Below are 12503 nucleotides of genomic sequence, written 5' to 3'. Positions count from 1 at the left end.
CACAATTTTTTCTTTGTCTTGGTCTCTTCCTATCACATCTGAAGCCTGGACAAAGGAGTAACTCATCTCCTTTCCACGCACCACATGCCTATCATCCGACCGTGGAGAGAGATGAAACTTAGCCCTACCGGCTGCAACCTCATCTAAACGTGCTCTGATTTCTTTGACTTTGTGAGTCATCTTGGTTCGAAATACAAGTGGATTAGAGGAAGAAAAGAAACGGCTTACCTTCCTGGTGGTGCTCCCCTGCATTTCCATCACTTGCCTCCGCAGTGCTTCACACTCAAATTCACCAAGGACATCTTGAGCATCATAAAACACTTCTTTGAGCTGCCCAAGCCAGACGGTCAGCTCCTGGTTATGAACCTGCTGCTCTTCTGCATCCAACAACACAGCTTTGACGGTGGAGAGGGTTTTTTCAAATCTTCCCAGATCACTTTCAGCACCCCATATCAAGCGAGCTTCTTGGAAAGCCAGGGATCCCGATTTCTCCAGCACTTTTTGTGCTATGTTAAATACAAATGTCTCGGCTGCAGCCTTTATGGTTCTCAGACCTCAGTCCACCCCGCCAAATAATTAATAGATGAGATAAATAAGTAATTTTATTTTGGTAATAAAGGATGCTTATATTCTTAAATAATGTATATATTATTTTATTGTAAAAAATATATATATAGTTGACTTGAACTTGACTTTCACCCTTCAGACTTCAGAGGTCTTTCTGTTATCTTTATTTGTTTCCTGCTTGCATACTACGACACTAACGAAGCATTTTCCAAACTTTAAAATGGCAAAGAAGCTTAGATTTGTCCTCTTTGCCATACTCTTCCTCCTTATTACACTAGCCTATCCCTGCTGGAGTAAACCTATCACAAACATTAAGTCCTTAGGGAAGTTTCCTTATGAAGTTCAACGCGTTCAGCTGCCAACATTTCATGATAACCGTTTGATTTCATCGGATGATTGTGAGCAAACCTATGGTGTTATGCCATGCACCAACGCTGTCCTAGGAAATGGCTTTCTAATTCTTGTATATGCTTATTGCATTTTCTGGGCTGCGAAGAATTTGACTGATGGAAGTGAGATTTTGCTTGAGATTCTTGGTCCGGGCATCATTGGTGGGCTCTCCTTGCCCATATTCAGCTCACTTCCTAATGCTATTATCATCCTTGGTAGGTCTGACTTGCTTTTATTCTTTGTTGGAATTATTTGAAACCAGCACTTTCTGCGTGCTACATTGCTTGTATGGGCATTATTGTCCTTCAATTCTTTAATTCTTCAAAGATTAAAGGTCAGAAAGGGCCAGGGGTGCGGTTCCAATTTCCAAACCATAAAGTCCATGTGTTAATGTCATTTCTAAGGTCTAACTGTAACATTATTATAATTCGATTTTTGTGAATGATTATAGATCCGTTTGTTCCTTAGCCAGAGACATTTTATCTTGACGTACTAATGTTCCTACAAGAGGCAAATTCCATCCATTTGGCAACAACCCGTTAAGAGATGGGTACCCACCCAGCAGTCACGGATTTTACCCGACCCATTAGAGGATTTGGGTATAGGGTATGGGTATTTCCTATACCAAATCTGGAAGATCGGGTAGGGGTACATAGGTAATACTTGTTAATTGCCTTGACTGAATTTGTTTAACATAGAAACAACTTGAGTCAAGTCACTTGGAAACTTCAGATTTGTGGTTGTTTTCATGTTAAATCTTGTTATTTAAATCAATTTGTTGTTTCAAAAAGGTGAATTTAATCACTTACCACTATTAAGTACCTGTTATAGTGGTCTGCAATAAATGAAGATACATTAATGCTAATGAACTTTCTTATGTTTTTTTAGCATCTGGACTATCTGAGACCAAGGAAACTGCTCAAAGTCAGCTCTCCATTGGAATCGGCTTGCTGGCTGGAACAGCTGTTAATCTTCTGACATTACTTTGGGGATCCTCTGTTTTATTTAGCAGGCATGACCTTGAAGATTCTGCAGATTCAACAAATGCAAAACGCTTTAGCTTTAGTGGTATTTTCTCATACTTCACATAGCAAGGCTGTGTATGAATGTGTGTGGGCGTGCACGCAAGTTTTCTTTGAGGATATGCCAGCTTGTTTTCAATGAATTGAGAGAAAATGTTCAAGCATGTTTTCAATACCTGGCAATTAACTAAATTGATTATAGTAGCCTAATATATAATCTTGTTAGTGTCTATTTTCAAGCTTCTCAACAAAATTTTCTAAAATGATCTAGTTCTATCATCTATGGCTTCTGCCAAAAGTTCTGCAGAGTAACCTGAGTCTTAGACTCCATTCACCAAGAACTTAGATGTACTATTTATGAGCTGAGACCTAATGTACCACCCCTAAAATTGTTAATCCCTATTCATCGAAATGTTAAACCATGAAATTCTCCAGACATAAATGTTTGCTTGAAATCTTAACATTAGCTCACTTGAAAGCAAGAACGATCGCATCCTAATAATCTGTTATGACTACGACCTCAAGCAACTAATCTGAAAATTTTTGAAATAATATAGTGAGTTACACAACCTAGTAAGTAGAAAGTCACACACCATTGAACAAGACAAAGAAGGTAACTAGGTAAGTCTATAAAATTTTGTAGAAATAATCAAATTGCAAGGAAGGAATTATCAATTATAAACTGTCATTTCAAAACAACGATAAATGATAGTAATGAAATCAATAAACTATGAGGTAAGCGGATCTCAAATGAGTATAAAATAATAGAATAACTTATCAAGTGATTCAAGTAATGGAAATATGCATATATGCAACGGAAAATTAATGGATCTACTTCATTCGCAATTGATAACATGTGCTATGTAAGTTTCAGATTATAAGAACAGGAGAGTGTATCTTAGTGTGGTGAAATTCAAAACCAAAGATTGGAGGTTCTTGAGAATACCTTTAATCTTCACTCTAATTCCACTAACGCCCAAGAAGTGTGGTTTCTCAATAAATTTTTATGAGTTTGTTCAAAGGAGAATGAAAGAGTGTACAACACTCACATACACCACTTCATGTATGTTCCAAAAAATCTGTATGTTTCTCCTCTTACAACTAATTATCTAATTGGCTTAGCCTTTTGGACCTTTCCAATTGGGCTTTAGTATGTGGCTTAGAGTGGGACCAAAAGAGAACAAATAAGGCACTAACTCTAATGGCCCTTGGGCTTTTCTATCAACTAATCTTGATAAGTCCAAAGTTACCATTAATTATATTTAATATCACTATATAAATATAATTGCACTTTAGGCCTTATTAATAAATTATATTCCCAGACTTTATTGTACATGCACCCCTTTATAAAATATTCGTAGTAATACAAAGTCATAAATGAAGACTGCCACTTTGTAGATTACTACATCTTAATCATTGAGTACCCGGTTTAATCTTTTTAAGTTATTCATCATATATTTATGAAATCCAATTATATAAATATATACTTTAGTAATTTCTTACTAAAGTGGTTAGGTCTAATACTCTGAATAACCGTACCCATTAAATTTATCTCATGGGAATATTTTATATCCCGTTAAGAGACTATGAATTCTATCTTGAGAATATATGTTCCATCAATACTAAATGTGGCTGCCCAACATACTGAGATTTTGACCGTTACTTTAGATCTCACTCCTGATATATTAAAGCAACCTACACTTCATGATCAAGTCCATTATTCTCTCAGGATTAAGAGTTCATATAAATAAAAGTCGTGAGATTTATTGTTCATTTGACAGTCGTTAGGAGAATAATAAATCTCACAGCGATCTAGTTCAATATGTCTTAACTCTTAAAATATATCAACATATCAACTAGAAGTCTCCACTTCCATGTTCAAGACAAATCATCTTAGTTGATATGTTATAGTCTTCGCAAATGAAATGCCCAATTTCATCACTGACTATGAACTATAATTTTGAGTTTATAAAAAACTTGTGATTTATATCTTCTGTGACTTTTCACATAAATCACATACTATGCATCTCATGGACTATATGATAATGTTCGAATATTCATGTTACCATTATTTCAGATAATAATAAAACAAATTTATTAATCACAATATTAAGTCATACATAATGTCATACTTAATATCATACATAATGTCATACTTAATATCATACATAGCATCATACAATAGGATTTAAGGGCACTAATCCTAACATCAAGTTCGTGTAGAGTTTACATATCAACACAATAAAACATAATAAGAATCATGTAAGTGTCATCTTTGTAATTGGCATATCCCTAGGCAAAATACATTTTACTTGTAATGGAATCTTAGGTTCTAATGCATTCAAGAAGATCATTTAGAGTTCAACAAGTGGTATTATTGGAGACATAAAGAATACTCAAGAACAATACAAGAAAAGCTAGAACTGCATATCTCAACACTTGCTCAATACCTGTCGATTTATCAATATTTATCGAATTTCAATACCTAGCTCGACACCTCTTGATCTATTGAAACATGGGAAATTTAAAATCCAAGGTTTGTTTTTGGCTCATGATGACTAGGCTTTCCTAAGTCATGCACTAGGGTTCCACAGCATATAAAAGATATATTTTATAGCCACCATTATACACACAAAAAGACATACATAGATACACGTTTATAGGAGTTGTTGCGACTTTTTATGCGCCTTGGGGTTTTGTACCAAGCTTCTTCCAGATCTTCAGGTGTGAATTGAAGAACTTTGTGTTGTTGTGATGTTAGTCATGTTCTAGGATCCGTGTAAAGGAGAAGTCTCTACAAAAAAAACAAGTCCAATTGGTTATTGGAGTTGATACTGGTATAGGATAGTAAGTTCTACGGTAGGTAGTTATTTTGGGATAGTTCGGTTAGGGTAAGATTCTTTATACTTGTAACCGCTTGATTTTTCATTAGTAGATTCTTCAGGATTGATGACTTGAACCGAGGAGAGGGGGGGGGGGGGGTTGTCTACAAAGATTTTTCCCATCGTGATCAAATCACCATGTCAAACTTAATTTCAATTGCATTCTTTTTGGTTTAGTGATTTGATTGTGCCACCACTTGATTTGCATGTAATTTGACTTATTAATCAATTTGGGTAATTGAATTAATTAACTAGGGTCAATCTATAACCCAACAAATTATATTCTAGATCTAATTCATAACACTATGTCTTTTGTCTTCTAGGATATTAAATATGTTAAAAAGAGCTCTTACAGACCTTAATAAGATACTGTTATTCCTCATTTAGGGAAATAACTATTATGGATCTTTTACTAAAAAATATCTATCCATCGTAACAAAAATACAACCTAATAATTGAACAATTATTCCAAATCATTGACCATATTTAATATCTATATCAAATCCTACTTACAAAATGTTCCCTTAAATTTTTTTTTTATAAAAAAAAAAATGAAGTTATACAGACTTAATTGGCTTAAGATCGTCCCAATCACACAAAATCTCCAAATTTTCAAAACCTAGTCTATATTTTTGAGAAGTTTAGAGATGTTTGGAAAGACTTCTTACGTAAGGATGGATTTGATCAATTTTGGCACTAATCAATAAATCCATATTCACTCTTCTTCTCTTTGCGATCCTTGAGGAAGTGTCAACATCACTTTTAATGGGTCAAAATATTGATAGGATGTTATTAACCTAGATTTTTTTTCTTTTCTTTAAGAGAGCCATTATAAATAAGAAAATATATTATTAACCCCACAAGGGTGGCTTTACCTTAAGGCCAGGGGTTCAAATGAACCCCCTGACCAGACCATAATATATATATATATATATAATATTAAACCTCTTGACCATAAATTTTGTTTAAACTAAGCTAATATAAGTTTGAATATGATCATCTTAATGCTACTTTAATTTCACAATATTTTCATGGTAATTTAACAATAAAGATTAAGTGATAAATTGTAACTGGTTTTTATTAGGACCCACAACTAACATCACTTTTTTTCTTATCTTTAACAACTTCCCACATAGGTTTTATTGTGAAAGTGTTATGTTAATAGCACTACTCTTAAAATATTTAATTTTATAAGAAAGAAAAAAAATGTTTCAAATTTTTTCTCATTCGTTAAAAAAAAAAAAAAAAAAAAAATCCAAGACTTTGGCTTATTTTTCCATTGACACTAGAAAAAAGTTGTTTTTTCTTGCACTTTTTCCTCTTCATCAACAAAAAAATACCCATTGTTAAAACCAATAGGTCTGTATCTAAATCTATGATTCTTTCCTCATTCTCTCTATCTTTCTTTTTTCCTTCTATGTTTTCTTAGTTTTTCTCTCTATTTGATCAAGTAATTTGATAAATGCTCTATAGATTTTAAAATCCAAAAAGTCTTTTAGTGTTTGCTCCAATCTCAAGAAACTGACCACATGTAAGGTTAAGAAGTTATACACTTCAAAAGTTAAAACTTATATAAGTTACTATTCTCTAAGAGACTAACCACATGTATTATTAGTTATTTGATTATATTTGTTTATGCATTCAATGGTTGTTTTCTTATCAATATTTATACTAAATTATATTTAGAATACTATTTTAGATTATTGTATAATGTATATAATATGGAAGTTGCACATGTAAAAAAAATTTAATTTTTTAATTTTTTTTTTTATTTGCCCCCATGATAAATTTCTAGCTTCATCACTGCTGACCCCCCTACAAAAAAAATCCTGGAGCCACCATTGCCCCCTAAGAAATGTGTTCTTTACTATTTTACCTAATTGCATAAATAAGGCATAAAAGATGAGTTTATGGATCGAATGGTAAATAACATCAAATTGGCATGAAAATTGACATGTATGTTAAGAACATATAGAACATATAATCCAACAGTGAGATTTTCAAAATATGAATTCAATAACAAGTCATTGAGTGGTATAACATTGCTTAGAGTTACACCAAGTATAACTTAAATCCAACCCTCTGTATATAGTATTACAGTCTCTCTATCTCTCTACTAGTACTTGCATGAATTCTAGTTTGATTTACACCTCATTAGTCAAAACAACACAAGCACTCTTTTGGACTCAGTAGACTAAAACCAAAGGTTCTATCTTTCCTTCCATTGATAACCCAAAGAAGATCACTATTGTGTAAACTCGGCTACCAATTGACACCTAAGAATAACAAAATTATTTTTCAAATTTTCAAAAACAGTGAGGGTTTGTTTGGGTGGAATGTGATTTGAGTTAATTTGTGTTTTTAAGAGTTTTAAGTGTATTTATGTTTGTCAAAGGATGTGAGTGTTATTTGTGAGGATCTATTGATTTAGTTTGTAAGAATTAATTACTTGATTGAAATCAATTCCATTTTATAGTGGGTTTTGGATGGTGTTTAAAATCTTAGGGTTTGGGTCATTTTCGAACTGACCCATGTGTTATTAATTTTGTATTATTAACCGTGTTAGAATGGTCAAATTGACCTCTCCACCTCCATTGACTATAACTAATAGAAATTGGCCACATGGTGTGTACGTAACCACTATAATAGTACTTGCAAAACACATAACCATTTTATGACAATTATAGTTATCAAAATTGAGATGGGGTCAATTTGGACAATTCTTAAATCTCAGTTGTCCATATCACAAAATTGATATTACGTGATTAAAAACCTAGGGGTTTTTTTTTTTTTTTTTTTTTTTCTGGTCCTTAAACTCTGAAAAATCTAACTAGGTTTTGACAATGTTGGTAATCTAGCTTTTATTGCTCCCTAAGTTTTAGGCAAAACAAAACACTGCTCTACTGAAAGGACATCTCTAGAATTAGTATATGTACATAGCTAGTAAAACATTTGTTTGAAGTAAATCATCACACCTTGCTTAACACAGCCAATCATTACAGGAAAGTGGTGAAGCATAATCATGAAGGGAAAAAAATTCATAATGAAAATCATAGGTCCTTTGTCTTAAGAGTGCTATTTATCATGCTAAAGCAATGTTCTTTCCAATACTCATATGATGTTAATTAAACTCCCTACCACAATTTTCCTCTACCCCAAGAGTAATCTACAGACACTATTTTGTTATCAGTAGTTACCACAATTTTCCTATACTCCATGAGTTTTCTTGTTTCATCTTTTCAATGTAATCAGTAGTTACCAAAAAGAATGGAATGAGAAATATGTTTAAAGTTATCCATAAGTGTGATAAATATTTACATACAGTTTATCTATGAATTCTCTCGTGTTCACTAGTTTGTTATTTGTATGATACATGAACAAAACAATTACCTTCTGCTATTATATATGATATATAAATCTATTGTTAGGAATAAAATATTCCCAATCTAGTAAAATTTTGAACATGTCTTACAGATATGGCACAGAATTGGTGAAGATAAATATGTACATTTGGCTTAACTTGGTCCTTTAAACCGAAGGCTATGCCATGGTTTAGTTATCTTTTTTAAAGCGATATAAAACTAAAGTTTACACTAAAAAAGTCAACTTTCATTTCTTCACTTTAATGGAACTATATATACTAAATATTAGTAACAAATAAGTTGCCAATGAGTATGCTTGTGGTATGGATGATATGTTTCACAATATAATGCATGTTTCTTCAATTTTGTAGGGTCAGTTGTCAAGACTGATATCCAAACCACCATGCTGCAAGGATCATGGTTATATCTGTTATCCCAATCATGGTAGTCTTACTACCACAAGCGTTTAAAAAAACATCTCAGAGTCACCATACTTTATTGATTTCAGTCATTGTCTCATTTTCTTTATTGGTTTCCTATGGAGTCTATCAGGTAGTCGTTTAATTACTTGAATTTACCAGTGGTTCTTATTTGCTAGCTATTGAAGTATCTTTTATTAATCAATTGCCAAACTTTTTCATCCATTGTAGAATATGACGTAAACTTTTCCTGCTCCTTTTCTATACTAATGCCAGCATCTCCATTTGGAAACATTGATGCAGATTTTTCAGCCTTGGATTCAGAAGAGAAAATTGGACTATGCAAATCAAAAGCATGAATTGTCAAATAAACATTCAGAAAGCAACGCAACACGAATATTTTATAAAGAAAATGGTGAACCAGACACAGCTGCCTTTATAAAGTTTGTTCTTTCCTCTACTCTTAAATCTCTTTATTTTTATTTTTATTTTTATGTTGATCACCTTATTTATCTAGCACCTTGAGATATGTTAATGAATTTTCATGAACTTTACATATATAGTAGCGTACCAAAAGCGCAAAGAAATTAAGCATAAATCAGGAGGGAGTTATCATTAGAGCAAAAAGACCTAGACTCAGGAGCCCCACCTGGTGTCCCTTCTCTTGTCGGGCAATGGAGGCCATCGTGCCATTCTCCGGAGACAATCATGTAAATCCTTGTTCATGCCTTTGCTGGAATCGGGCAGGCACGATATAAGTCTAACCTTAGGGTACCTAGTTTTTAGATAATACCCTTGCCCCAATAAATGGTGATGGTTGTAAATCCAATTGACATTGTGGTGGGTGAGGCTCAAGCCCATCTTTTCATTGAGGGCATCTACGCTCCCTAGGATCCTAAACATATTGGGGGCGCACTGAGTAAGGGAAAGCCTATAAGCTATAAGGTAATCCCTAGTAACTCTACCCATAGGGATTCTTATCCCTCCCTCTATGAAAGCAATCATGGGGATCACAACTTCTCCCTCTTGCCTATTGGTGTGCCACCCTCCCTGTTTGCAGTAACTAATGGATACTCATGGTGGGATTCGGTATTGAGCTTTAAAGCTCTCTATATCCTCGGGGAAGTCTACTAAGTAGGCAAATCTACCCATTTAAGAGGGGAAAGGAAGTGAATAGGTAGACGAAACGAAACTAAGTGGGCCGAGGAGAGAATAGACATTGAATAAAAAGGAAGACAAGAAGGACCGAAGTGAAGAAAGAAGGAAGAAATGATTGGGAACTACTTACGAGAGTGAGGAAATGCTCCTCAGACTAGCTCTTGAATTTCGAATGCGAAAAGTGAGATGGATAAAGTTTTTTAGCAGTATATATATATATATATATATATATATATATATATGAGAGAGAAGAGCAAGCGGGAAAACTCCCACTCGCATTCCCATAAAATTCCCAGCCATTTGATTCCCATCGTACCGTAGAACATGGGGAACATGGAGTCGTAGGAATTAATTGCAGTTGCGTTCCGAATGCCAAAGCATCAAGAGCGTGCTTCTAGGTAGTTGAAAAGACACCTACATAGACAGGAATGATGTAAGGGAAGAGCAGAATTAGGATTGGAGTATCAAAATCCCTTTGTTTTTCGGAGTGTAAAAGAAGGAAATTTTGAGGGGCTATTGTGGGGACAAAGGGCCCAGGAGTATATATTGGGCCATGGGCCATGTCCGGGGACATTTAGTAGTCCGAGGACATTCATCTTTAAAAAAAGGCTGATATTTGATACATACGTATTAATGCACACAATTATATGCATATGCGAAATTTGCACTAAAATAGTGAAGTCATGATTTCAATACAAATCTTGTACATATAAATTTTACGTGTGTATAATTATGTGCAAGAGTACGTGTGTAACAATAATTACCCCCAAAAATAATTTTTGAAATAAAAATGTGTTATACACTTATGCTACATACATATACCCATTTTTTCAAAGAAAAATTTGCTTTTTTTTTTTTCTCTCACAAATTTATTTTATTGGGATCCATCACAGCTAAAAAAAACATCATATTTGTGAAAAAGTCAGTGACACATTTAGTGTTTTTTTGGGTATCTCATAATATTCAGTAACTTATTTGCATAGTATTTATTAACAAATATAATTTTTGGTAATATTCATGTTAAATGTGTGTCAAAAGTTAAGTGTCAATTTGAGAACAACTCATCTACTTTTTTGTTAAAAGTATTGTAGATAAAAGTAAAATTTTAAATAAAATAAGTTGATTGTCTTTTTTTTTTTTTTTTTTTTTGCGTGCTAAAATTACTGTAGAAAAAAAAATAGAGTGAGACTTAACATTTGCTTTTTATCATCACCAAAACACCAATCAATTTTTACTGTAAGTGGGGATTAAATTTCAAATTTCTTATTCAATCACCAGAAACTTTACCAGTTAAACTAACTAAAATTCACATTAGATGATGAAAGCTCGAAAATGTGTGAAAACACAAGAGCTTGTTTAGACCTCCAATTAAAAATTAAGACTAAATTGCTTTTACTCTAACTTATCTAAGTGCGGAAATAAGAGTAAATGAAGTACAATCAACCGATACTACTCTAGTGCATACACATGAACAACAAACAATAAAAGTAAAGCACAAGAGTAAGGGAAGAAAGATTCAAACACAAGATAACACGGCGATGTGTTATTGAAGAGAAAACTGAAGAATTCGGCGAAAAACCTCTCCGCTGCCCTCCAAGTGGTAAATTGATCCACTAGACAATAAGTTGGGATACACGAATAGTAAGAGACCCTCCAAACCTAATCTACCCAATGTACCTAAGCCCTCCAAGCTCTTACTCTAACAAGGCTTCTCGGAACCGTGTCTTGTCTAGCTTTTCGGATCTCGCAATACGCTTGATTGCATCCGCTAAGCCTCACCGGCTTTTTTTGGCAAATCTCCAAAGCTTCCCAAACTCCAAAACACTCTCTACACTCTGAATAGGTGTGTGTGTTGTGTTTGAGTACAAATCTCCTCTTAAGGTATGACAATGGGAGAGGGAAGGAGAAGAGGCTAGAATGATTTCTCACTAAGGATGAGTAGCTCTCTCTCTAAAAGATGGGTGTGTGTGTTGTCGAAAACCTATCTAGGGTTTTTCTCTTTGAATGGCCTTTTTTACATTTGTGGGTAATGAGGGTATATATAGTATGGGTGAAGGGTAAGAAAGTCACACTTAAAAATCCTCCAGGCAGAGAGTCTCACAGGTATTTCACGGGAAGGCCTTACCTGCGAAATACTCGCGAAATTGACAGCCTAGCACGACTCTTCAATTTCAGTCATGTGCTTCTCACATGCCCTTTTCGCAGGAACCTTTCTCGCGAACTACTCGCGAGCTAGTCATGAAATGCACTGATCTTCATTTAAACTTAAATCTTCACTAACTTAATACTAAACCCAATACAATAAAATCCCATAAAATACAAGGAAAAAAATTAAAGCAATTAAGTGGTTAATATAAATATATTTGAACGAAAACTTATGATTTAAACTTTTGGATTTACTAGTGTTTTTTAACATGCTATATGCATGTCTAACAAAGAGGCAACTTCCTAAAAAAAAAAAAGAAAAAAGAAAAAAAAAGAGGCTATTTCATGTGCGTTTGGGATGAACTGAATTTTTTAGTTTATCTCCTCTTTCAGCTTATTTTTGCTACTATTCATGAGTCTCACTGTATTTAGGATTCTATTCATGTGTTTCATTGCATTATTCAACTAACTTTTTCTTTTATCTATAGTAGTTTCGGCAAAAAAATTTTAGTTTTAGCTAAATAAACTGTTCCTAAAAGGACACTTAGTGTTTGTTTG

The 12503-nt window shown here is 33.7% G+C and overlaps 1 protein-coding gene and 1 long non-coding RNA gene across 2 annotated transcripts in view; one reads left to right on the top strand and one right to left on the bottom strand.

The window, feature by feature from the left end:
• The window catches only part of LOC126700387 (bidirectional sugar transporter SWEET1), a 143327-nt gene that overhangs the window by 116136 nt on the left and 14688 nt on the right, over window positions 1-12503 (bottom strand). The gene's annotated exons all lie outside the window — the stretch shown is intronic.
• On the top strand, window positions 1854-9088 carry LOC126700389 (uncharacterized). Its single transcript, XR_007647127.1, has 3 exons — window positions 1854-2025; window positions 8595-8667; window positions 8946-9088. It is a non-coding gene; the product is annotated as an uncharacterized LOC126700389 (long non-coding RNA).

Source organism: Quercus robur, chromosome 9 (genome assembly GCF_932294415.1).
Source record: "Quercus robur chromosome 9, dhQueRobu3.1, whole genome shotgun sequence".
Lineage (NCBI taxonomy): Eukaryota > Viridiplantae > Streptophyta > Magnoliopsida > Fagales > Fagaceae > Quercus > Quercus robur.
This window is presented reverse-complemented; position numbering and strand designations above follow the sequence as displayed.